Genomic DNA, 11,256 nt, shown 5'->3' with positions numbered 1-11,256 from the left:
CTATGTGTGCCAGTGTACGTCCTCTGGTCTAGTCGGATTTGTAAGGTAGAATTGGGATCATGATAGTGGGGGGGAGGAAACATTCAAGAACTAGAAGAAGGTTGTATGCTTCATTGTTGCTACATTGCACCCTGGCTGGCTCGTCTCATAAATCCTCTTAAAGACAATTTAACCATGGGGGAGCAGGAATGGTTTAAAATTGATGAGGAGTGATTGTACAATTCTCCTTGATATGATTGACTGATTGAACTATTGAATTATATAATATGTAAATTACACACCAATAAAACTGTGGAGGAAAAAAAAGACAGCTTTTCATTGTTGCTATTATCCCCATAAATATCATTACATATTTAATGATAGTAGGAAAACTTGGCAGTGAGGATATCCTTATAGCTTATGGAGTTAACAAAATTAAGAGTCCTTTGAAGTCCCATGATTAGAAATAAAGCCACAAAAGTAGGGAGTGGGGACGGCAGTCTTGAGAGCCATCCTTGGACCAAGAATGAGAATATTTGCCTGGCCTCATGCTATGACCCTCACCTTTTGCTGTGACCCAGGCTGATTTTGAAAGGCCTGCCCCTCACAATCTTTCCACTTTGATTCTCAGAGCTACCTTCACTTCATTCCTGGTACTAGTACTGCCTACCCACAAACCATTAACTGTCTATATTGCTACCATCCAGAACACCTTGAGAGTAATCCCTTACCTAAGCTCAGACCTCCACGTTGGTTTCTCAGGGAGTGGGGCTCAGGTATAAACATTTTTTTAAGTAATTCTTTTTCATGTCGAGCTTGAGAGCCTCCAGCACAGACATTAGCTCCTTTTCTGTGCAACCAGAGGCAAAACTGGATGTTTTAGGAGCTATTTCACACTTGCAACCCATTTATTGCTTATAGTTCACTAAACTCCAAGTTTACTTTTTCAGAAACTTCCCTTCCCCTAGTCCTTCTCACCTGTATTTTCCAGGTCTAATTTAGCCTTTAGAACCTGGTTTTATTTTATTGCATTGAAAATCGCCTCTAGAGGCAGGTCCGCCCAGACCACACAGGAGCAAACTAAGAGGGAAAGAGAGAGAGAGTGGACTGCATCTGGCCCACCGAACCTCGAGGATGACATTCCTGCTTGGAGCAGCCAATGCACAGAGAAGACTGTTGGGCTGGTCCCACCATGACACCCCCTCCCTGACCCACAGGACTACAAGGGTCAGTACTGGAGACACAGTGTGGGAAGTGTGCCTGGTCTAACACACACACTCCTCCAAAACTGGAATGAAAAACAAAGGGAGTGCAACAGAGCAGCAAGGGAGTAAAGCAATGAAGTACACAAGGAATCCCGAAAACAGACCTCAGAATCATGGGTAGGGCGTGGCATGTCACCAGATCCAATTGGAATACATTCATAAGGGTCAGCAGACAGACCTGGCAGGCTTTTTTCCCCTCTCTTTTTTCCTTTCTTCTTTCTCTCACGTCTATCCATACAGGATAGGCAGGATAGCCAATCCCGAGGAGAAAGCACCAGCACAAGACTTTCAGAGTCTAGACTCTATTCTTTCTGATAGCCAAGCACCATCTAGTTTCTCCACCACACTGTTAGCACCCATATCTTCAGTGATCTCTTCATGAGGTCGAACATCAAGCAGGGTCATGTGTCAAAAAAACTAATTGTTCTTAGATTGGGGCTAGAATTAAGTGCAAGCTCAAAATCCATTCACATATCTATGGTTTATATGTGTCTCTGGTTATCTTAGACTAGAGACATCATTGTTTTATGTTAGAAAACAGTATCAATCATCCCCCTAGGGCATCATTTCCACTGCCATCAAGTCAATGCTGACTCATAGCAACCCTATCGGGTAAGGTAGAACTGCCCCATGAGTCACTGAGCCCACAAATATTCACAAGAGTAGAGTTCAAATTTTTTTTCTGATTCATTTATTTCTGCCCTACTCTTTATTTCTTTTCTTCTTATACCTGATTATTTGTTTTGCTGTACTTTTTTCTTATCATTGTAGCTGATGTGTAATGGTGTTTATTTTAATTCTTTCAGCCTTATTGATGTGTGCAGTAATTGCTATAAACTGCCTCTGTCTATTGTTTTTCCCTTGTCACACAGGATTGTTTTATTTTTAATTAAAGATCATTTTATTGGGGGCTCTTACAGCTCTTATCAAAATCCATACATCAATGTATCAAGCATATTTGTACATATGTTGTCATCATTATTTTCTAAACATTTACTTTCTATTGAGCCTAGGATATCAGCTCCTCCTTTTTCCCTCCCTCCCTCTCCCTTTCTCAACCCTTTGATAAATTATAAATTATTATTCTTTTCATATCTTACACTGACTGTTGTCTTCCTTCACTCACAGTTTCTGTTGTTCATCCCCCAGGGATGGGTGTGGAGGATTATGTGTCGATCATTGTGATCAGTTCCCCCTTCCACCCCTCCTATCCCCACCTTCCCCCTACCCTCCTGGTATCACTACTCTCATTCCTGTTCCTGAATTCCATATGTCATGAACTCTTATCTCCCATCTGTACCTGTGCACATGCTCCAGTCTAGCCCGCAGTGAAAGACAGGACTGGGGTCATGATAGTGGGAGATGAGGAAGCCTCAAGGAACCAGAGGGGGGAAAAAAGGAACCAGAGGAATATTGTGTGTTTCAGGGGTGCTATACAGTGCCCTGGCTGACTCATCTCTTCCTTGTGACCCTTCTGTAGGTGGATGTCCCATTGTCCACAAATGGTTTTTGGGTCTCTACTTCGACTTCCCTCATTCTCAACAATATGGGTTTTTGTTTGTTTGTTTGCTGTCTTCTGTCTACATGATTCTGTTGACACCTCATGACCACACAGGCTGGTGCGCTTCTGCCATGTGGGCTTTGTTGCTTCTCTGATAGTTGACCGCTTGTTTATCTTCAAGCCTTTAAGACCCCAGATGCTATATCTTTTGATAGCTGGGCATCATCCTCTTTCTTCACCACATTTGCTTATGCACCCATTTTGTCTTCTATGATCCTGCTGGGAAGGTGAGCATCACTGAATGTCAGGTTGTTAGAACAAAGTGCTTTTGTATTGAGGGCAGGGCTTGAATGGAGGCCCAAAGTCCATGCACTACCTCAGTGTATTGCCAAATAAATATATGTACATAGGCCAATACCTCTATTTTTATGAATTAATGTATTTACATATATACACACCTATGTTTATACATATAGCCATAGCTTTGCTTTCTAGATCTTTCCTCTGTTTCCTTTTACCTTCCTCCTGCTCTACCATCACACTTGCCCTTTTTCTGCCTCTTAGTAATTCCTCTCAGCTAGATTGTTGTTGCTCCAACACACCCAGGATCTCTATGTCCTCCTTGTTGTTGATTTGTTCCTTGACAGGTTTTGATATGCTGTATTTCAGTTCTCATTTTTCAAGGAATATGAGAATTTGACTGTGTCCTTTATTTCTTCGATGACTCAATGGTTCTTAAGTAAACTATTGCTCAATTTCCATGTATTTGATCTTTTAGAGTTGATTGTTCTATGGTTGATTTTTAATTTTACAGCATTATTATCTGAAAAGATGGTTTGTATTATCATAATGTGTTTTAATGCATTTGCTTGTTTTATGGCCTAAATATAATCTATTCTAGAATAGCTACCATGGGTGCTAGAGAAGAAAGTGAAATTAGATCAATTTGATTGTATTATTTAATGTTTTTATATCTTTGCTGCTTTTCCTTCTAATTGACTGATCTTTACTTCAAAGTGATGTATTGAAGTCTCCTAGTATTATTGTGTTTTATGGTCTGTTTCTTCATTGCTATAAGAATTTGATCAATCTATTTTGATCATCTTTCATTTGGTACATATGTATTGATTTTGGTTATGGTTCTTGCTCAATTAAAGCTTTCATAATTATATAGTGACCTTTGTTTCTCATCATGTCATTAACTTCTATGTCTATTTTGTCTGAGATTAATATTACTACTACAGTTTTCTTGTCATCAGAAATGCACCTTAGATATAAACAATACAAGCAATGACTAAAAACATGAACTTCTCCAGATGGAACGCACAGCAGCCAAATTGACTACATCTGTGGAAAGAGGTGATAGAGAAGCTCAATATCAGCAACTAAACCCAGGCCAGAGATTGACTGGAGAACAAACCACATTTATGTAAGTTCACACTGAAGTTTTGAAAAATAGAAACAAGTTCACAAGAGCCAAAATATGACCTTTAGTATTTCCTACCTGAATTTTTAGAACATTTCAAGAATAGATTTGCTTCATTGAACACTAAGCACAAAAGACTTGATGAGCTATAGGATGATATCAAGAACATCATTCATGAAGAAAGCAAAAGATCATTAAAAAGACAGAAAAAATCAGCTTGGATGTCAGAAAAGACTCTGAAATTTGCTATTAATTGTAGAGTAGCTAAAGCAAATGGAATAAATGATGAAGTCAGAAAATGTATAAGGGCTGCTTGAGAAAACAAAGTAAAATATTACAATGAAATATGTAAAGACCTGGAGTTAGAAAAACAAGGAAGAACATGTTCAGCATATATAAAACTGAAAGAATTGAAGGAAAAATTCAAGCCTCAAGTTGAAATATTGAAAGACTCTGTGGGAAAAATATTGAATGATGCAGAAAGCATCAAAAGAAGATAGAGGGAATACACAGGGTCACTGCTTCAAAAAGAACTAGTCTATTATTCCACCGTTTCAGGAGGTAGCATATGAGCAAGAATCAATGGTTCTGAAGGAAGAAGTTCAAGCTTAACTGAAACTATAGCCAAAAATCAAGCCTCCGGGAATTGATGGAATGCCAATTGTCATATTTCAACAAGCTGACAAAGCACTCACTTGTCTATCCAGGAAATTTGGAAGATAGCTACTTGGCCAACTGACTGGAAGAGATCCATATTTGTACCCATTCCATAGAAAAGTGATCCACAGAATGCTCAAGTTATAGAACAATATCACTGATATCACATTCAAGTAATTTTGCTAGAGATCATCCACCAATGGTTACAGCAGTATATTGACAGGAAGTTGCCAGATGTTTAGGTCATAATCAGAAGAGGACATGGAACAAGAGATATCACTGCCGATGTCAAATGGATCTAGGCTGAAAGAAGAGGATACCAGAAAGAAGTTTATTTGTGTTTTATTGACTATGCCAAGGCATTGAACTGTCTGGATCATAACTTAACAAACAATGGATAGTATTGAGAATAATGAAAATTCCAGGGCACCCTAACTGTACCCATGTAAAAACTGTACATAGCACAAGAAGCAGTTATGTAAACAAAACAAGGGAAGACTGCATGGATTAAAATCAGGGAAAGTGTGCATCAGGATTGTATCCTCTCTTCATTTTTATTCAATCTGTATGCTGAGAAGCTGGGTTATATGAAAAAGAATGAGGCATCAAGGTGGGAAGAAGACATTAAAAACCTGTGATATGCAGATGACACAACTTTGGTTTCTGAAAGTAAGGAGAACTTGAAGCACTTGCTGCTGAAAATCAAGGAATTCAACTTTCAGTATGGATTACAACTCAACATAAAGAAGACCAAAATCCTAACTGGGCCAATAGGTACATCATGGTAAATGAAGAAAAGATGAGGTCGTCAAGGATTTGGTCATGCTTGGATTCACAATCAATGCTCATGGAAGCAGCAGTCAAGAGGTCAAGCATCAGGTAAATCGGCTGCACAAGACCTTTTAAAGTGTTGAAAATCAAGGGCAGAGGTTCACACTCGCCAGCTGCTCCAGGGGAGAAAGGGGGGCAGCCAGCTTCTGTGAAGATTTACAGCCTTGGAAACCCTGAAGGGCAGTGTACTCTGTCCGAGACTGTCACCATGAGTTGGAATTGACTTGATAGTGACGGATTTTTTTACAGATAAGGAAATGGAAATCAGTAACCTGTCCTGAGGTCATGTAGCAAGTATACAGGAGTCCACCCAAGTCTCTACAACCCATTGACCCATCAAGAGACACTGCCCAGTTCCCCGCCAAGCGCGATATTGTTCTCAGTGTGACTTTCAGCCACACTACAAGAGAACTGAGACCAGAACAGCACGTGTGGAAAGATGGGGGGAGAAGATTCCTTATCATGACTCAGCAGACATGCCCTGGTCAGGTGTGCGTACCTTTCAGAGTTCTTCTCTTACCAGACGCCATTCCCCCACATCCAGCCCTGCTCTCACACATCTACACCGACGCGCCTGTTGTCTGACCCGCCCAGGCTGGTCCAGGCCCATGTCCCTGATGCCGGTGGAGAGGGCTGTCCAGCAGGAGGAGTTGATGCTTCTTCCAAGGCCTCGCCCGCAATACCGTTTCTTGCTAGGCATCTGTTCCTCTAAGTTAATCAACCTTTCAGAACACATCCTAAACCAAGGACCGTTTGTCAGGTCCCCATACAAGTAGAACTGTCGTCATATTTTCACTTTTGCAGGGTAGTCTTACCACTTGTTTAAGTATAAATATTTGCATTTCCTTCTCCGGTAGGTCTCTGCCCTACAAGGTTTGGCTTTCTCGGGTTTTACTGTATGCTCAAGAGTCAATTCAATGAAACAGGACATCCGCTCTCAGAGAGGAGACATCATGAGCTCAGTTAGCAGGGCACATGTGGAGCTGGGGACAGCTTGTTTACCCCCAAATACCCCTTCCCTTCCAGAGCGGAGCCCCACCCCTCCACCAACAGGGGCTGCCCTGCGGAACTATTCCTGTGCCTGGAGCTCCAGCAGACCTCCATGCAGTTTGGGCAGCCAGATCTCTGAGGTTTCCCAGGACAACCTGAATGCTGAGAAGGCAGCAGGCGCTTTCCCTGCCAAGGTCAATGAGCAGGAGACAGGTCATGTGAAAAGCAATGCAGGGTTATCCCTCACGGGTGAAGGGGTGTCGTTCCCCTGTCCACCACCCTCTCCTATAAATGTAACAGATGAGGCAGCCGGGGCTACTTCTGGAATACCATCGAGCCAGCACCCCCGACCCAAAGTACTGAGGTCGGGGTATTAAGGGCTCCACGAAGAGACACACACACACACCCCAAAAAATCAAATTGCTTTTCAAAGCCTTTCAAACAGTAGTGGGAGTAGCAATATCATGCGGGTAAGGGGATGGTGGGGGGAGGTGGGGGAACAAAGGGGAACCCATCGCAAGGTTGGCTATATAGCCCACCCACCCGTAGGGAGACAAAAGACAGAAATGTGGGTGAAGGGAGACAACGGACAGTGGAAGACATGAAATAACAATAATATATAAGTGATCAAGGATTCACAACCCAGGGAGCGTGGGGGAGAGAGGGGGAAAAAAGAGGAGCTGATACTAAGGGCTCCAGTAGACAGAAAATGTTTTGGAAATGTTGATGGCAACATATATACAAGTGTGCTTCATACAATTGGATGGTAGATTATCATAAGATTTCTACGAGCCCTCCAATAAAATGATTGATTTTTTTTTTAATGGAGATACCTATTCTTCAAGAGAAATCAAAAGGAGGGTGGGGTGATCCTATGCCTCTTTCCCCACAGAGGAAGAGAAGGAGCAGTGGGAGCTGGGTGCCTACAGCCCCAAGGGCACTGCCCAGGAAGAGAAGGCTGCCACCCCTAAGAGCCCTGACCTGCCACCCCAGTTCAAGGAGACTGAGGCTGGTGCTGCCTCCAACAGAGCATACATGAAAGAAGAAGGTGCCAGGCTGCAGGACCCAGGCCAGAGAGTGTCCTGACACCCAGCCAGCAAACAGAATGAGGAGTTGGGTGGAACAGGTGAGTGATCTCTAAGCTGCAAGAACAATGTTGTCCTTGTGAGGTCACTGCCTGGGCCTCCTACTGCCTTAGCTGCCTTCCTGTGGCCAGAAAGGAAAGAGCTGTTAGCCTCTCCACCATATCCCTTCTTCCTTCCTGTGGTTTCCCAAGTTAGGTTACTAATGTGAAAATGTCCCTACCTCCTTCCCTGTGCCCACCCTTACAACGCAGTTGCTGGTTTTCCGCCCCAGTTCTTTTCCTGGTGGGTTTTGTTTACCCTGCTCCCTGAGCCAGAGTGGGATCCAAACCAGCCTCCCCACTGTTAAGCATGTTGTACCTCATGGTCTCAGCCCTGAGAAGAACACTGCCTTACCTAGGGTTTTTTTTAATTTGCTTCAAGAGATTTTTGTTAAATCATTTTATTGGGGGCTCATACAACTCTTTATCACAATCCATCCATCCATCCATTGTGTCTAGCACACTTGTATGTTTATTGCCATCATCATTCTCAAAACATTTGCTTTCTACTTGAGCCCTTGGTATCAGCTCCTCATTTCCCCCTCCCTCTCGTACCCTGCCTTCCTCCCTCCCTCCCCCTTGATAATTTATAAATTATTATTTTTTTGTCATGTCTTACACTGTCCAATGTCTCCCTTCACCCACTTTTCTGTTGTCCATTCCCCTGGGAGGAGGTTATATGTAGATCATTGTGATCAGTTCCCCTTTTCTTCCCCACCTTCCCCTTCCCCTCCTGGTATCACTACTCTCATTATTGGTCCTGAGGGGTTTATCTGTCCTGGATTCCCTGTGCTTCCAACTCTTCTCTGTACCAGTGTACATCCTCTGGTCTAGCTAGATTAGTAAAGGAGAATTGGGATTATGATAGTAGTGGGGAGAGGAAGCATTAGAGAACTAGAGGAAAGTTGTATGTTTCATCCGTGCTATACTGCACCCTGACTGGCTCTTCTCTCCCACACAACCCTTCTGTAAGGGGATGTCCAGTTGCCTACAGATGGACTTTGGGTCTCCAATACACACTCCCCCTCATTCACAATGATTTGAAGTGAATTCTGCGGGGAGGGAGGGCTGTCCACGTAGTTGGGATTGGGCCCGGGCCCTCAGACCTCTCTATTGGTTCCATGCTTCATGCTGGTATGTCGCATTCACATCTTGGAGCACCAGGTTGAAGTCAGGTCCCTCTTTCCCTGGGGAGATAGAAACAATACCTTCCCCTTGGGTGGGTTAGTGCCCTGTTCCCCCAGCTACCCATTTCTTTTTTTTTTCTTCCCCCCACCCACCCGCTCTTTTTTAGTTGGCTACCATATGTATCCCAGGATTTGGTCTGGCCCCTGCCATTCTACCTGGACCTCACTTCAGGAATGTTTATATACAGTATCTTTTTCCCTATGCCCCTTTTGCATTTTTAAAATTACCTCAGCAGATTTGTGTTGTACTTGTCCTTTTGTGCTTGGCTAACTTCGCTTAGCATAATTTCCTCCAGTTCTTCCCATGCGGCGATGCGTTCATCACTGCTTTTTAGGGATGCATAGTACTCCATTATATGTATGTATCACAGTTTTTCAATCCATTCGTATGTTGATGGAAATTTGGGTTGTTTCCAACTCCTTGCGATTGTGAACTGTGCTGCGACGAACATTGGAGCACAGATGTCTGGCCCTGGTTCATTTCTTGCCTTTTCTGGGTATATGTCCAGTAGGGGGGCGTTGCTGGGTCATATGGTAGTTTCATTTCCCTCTGTTTTTTATCTAGGTTTTTAAAAGCATCTTGCTCAAGCTCAATCCTTCAGTTTGTGAACCAACTGTCTCTTTTTTGACTTGGTAAGAAAGTATTAGACTTTGAGGTGGGGTGTTCTGTAATGCAAAACAATTTATTTTTCCTCCCTTTCATTGTAAATAACTTTTAATGGCAAACCCCAGATTTTTTTCTCTTGTATTCTAACTGCTAAAACCATTCTCATCCATCTGGTTTTACTGTAATATTTGTAAAAAGAATAAATGTCCTTTCAGTGGTGCTTTTAAAAAAAAATCCGTTTTTAACAAAACAAATGTAAAATAGCATCACTAAGAGACATTTGCCTGTTCGGACTTGAAGAATGTGCTTTCCAGATCATCTTAAAATGTAATGCGCTGGTGTTCAGATTCCAGGAGAAACCAGAAAACATAGCAACATCTGCAGATCTTTCAAAAATCCAAATCAGCCATGACTTGTGAGTTAAGAGTTCTGAAAACACTTGACTTAAAAAGGACAGGGAATCTGACAAATTAGTTTGATAGAAAGGGTCACCTTGCTGATTAGTTACTAAAATGATACCATGCCAGGCAAAAGGTAGAATTGTAGAACTACAGTGGAATACATGTAAAGCCAAATTCCCCATGTGCCAGTTGGCACCCATCTCTGAGCCAAGACACAGCTCAATGGAGAACAAGCCCTTCTCCAGGCTCACCAGCCAGGAGGTAGTCCTGAGGAATGCCTGACCCTAAAAGATGCCTTTATTTGGTCTCTGTTTCGGACAGCCACAAGAGCGTGGTCTCCTATAAAGTAAACCACATGATGCAAGATTAAACGGGTCCTGGTACCCATTGTTACCAGCACAGTGCTCTGTTTAAAGTACTGGCATGCAAGCTTCCAAGATCTTAGACAAGCCATGCATGGTCTGGTTCTCCTCACCCATCCTCTTTTTAATGATGGTTTAAAGTATAATAAATAGCAAGCTTTAGAAATAAGCAGAAGTCATGTCTTGGCGATGTTAGAAGGAATAATAAAGACTGATAGTTTTATACTCTGTTAAGTAGAGCTGCACCCAAAATCTAATTTTAGCCATTCGTCCCACAGTAATAGTTGGGAATGACCTTCAAAAGCACCAGGGAAATTAACCACTTTCTGATGCAGCAGTGACTCTCAAGCGGATTGTATTTTTTCCTTTTTAACCTGTGCTTAGATCTGCTTTGTCAAGCTAGTGGATAGTGTGTACATTGCCTTTTCTCTGTTTCTTTTCTTTGTTTTTTTATGAATCATTTCATTGGGGCCTCTTACAGCTCTTATCACAATCCATACAGCAGTTGTATCAAGCACATTTGTACATTTGCTGCCATAACATTTTCAAAACATTTTCTTTCTACTTGAGCACTGCCATTTTCTCTCTCCTCCCACCCTCATAAACCCTTGACAAATTATAAATTATTATTATTTTCATATCTTACATCGTCCGCTGTCTCCCTTCACCCATGTTTCTGTTGTTCATCCCCCTGGGGATGTGGGGGTTATACATCAAGCATTGTGATTGGCTCCCTCTTTCTCCCCCTTCTCCACCAACTTCCATTACCCGCTACTCCCTTTACTGTTCGTGAGAGGTTTATCTGTCCTGGATTCTGTGGGTCGAAAGCTCTTATCAGTGTACATGTAGCAGGATTTATAAGGTAGAACTGGGGTTAAAGAACTAGAGGAATGTTGTGTGTTTTGTCGGTGCTATACTACACCCTAG

This window comes from Echinops telfairi, unplaced genomic scaffold (genome assembly GCF_000313985.2).
Source record: "Echinops telfairi isolate 266 unplaced genomic scaffold, ASM31398v2 ScPeMD7_5592;HRSCAF=6446, whole genome shotgun sequence".
NCBI lineage: Eukaryota > Metazoa > Chordata > Mammalia > Afrosoricida > Tenrecidae > Echinops > Echinops telfairi.
This window is presented reverse-complemented; position numbering follows the sequence as displayed.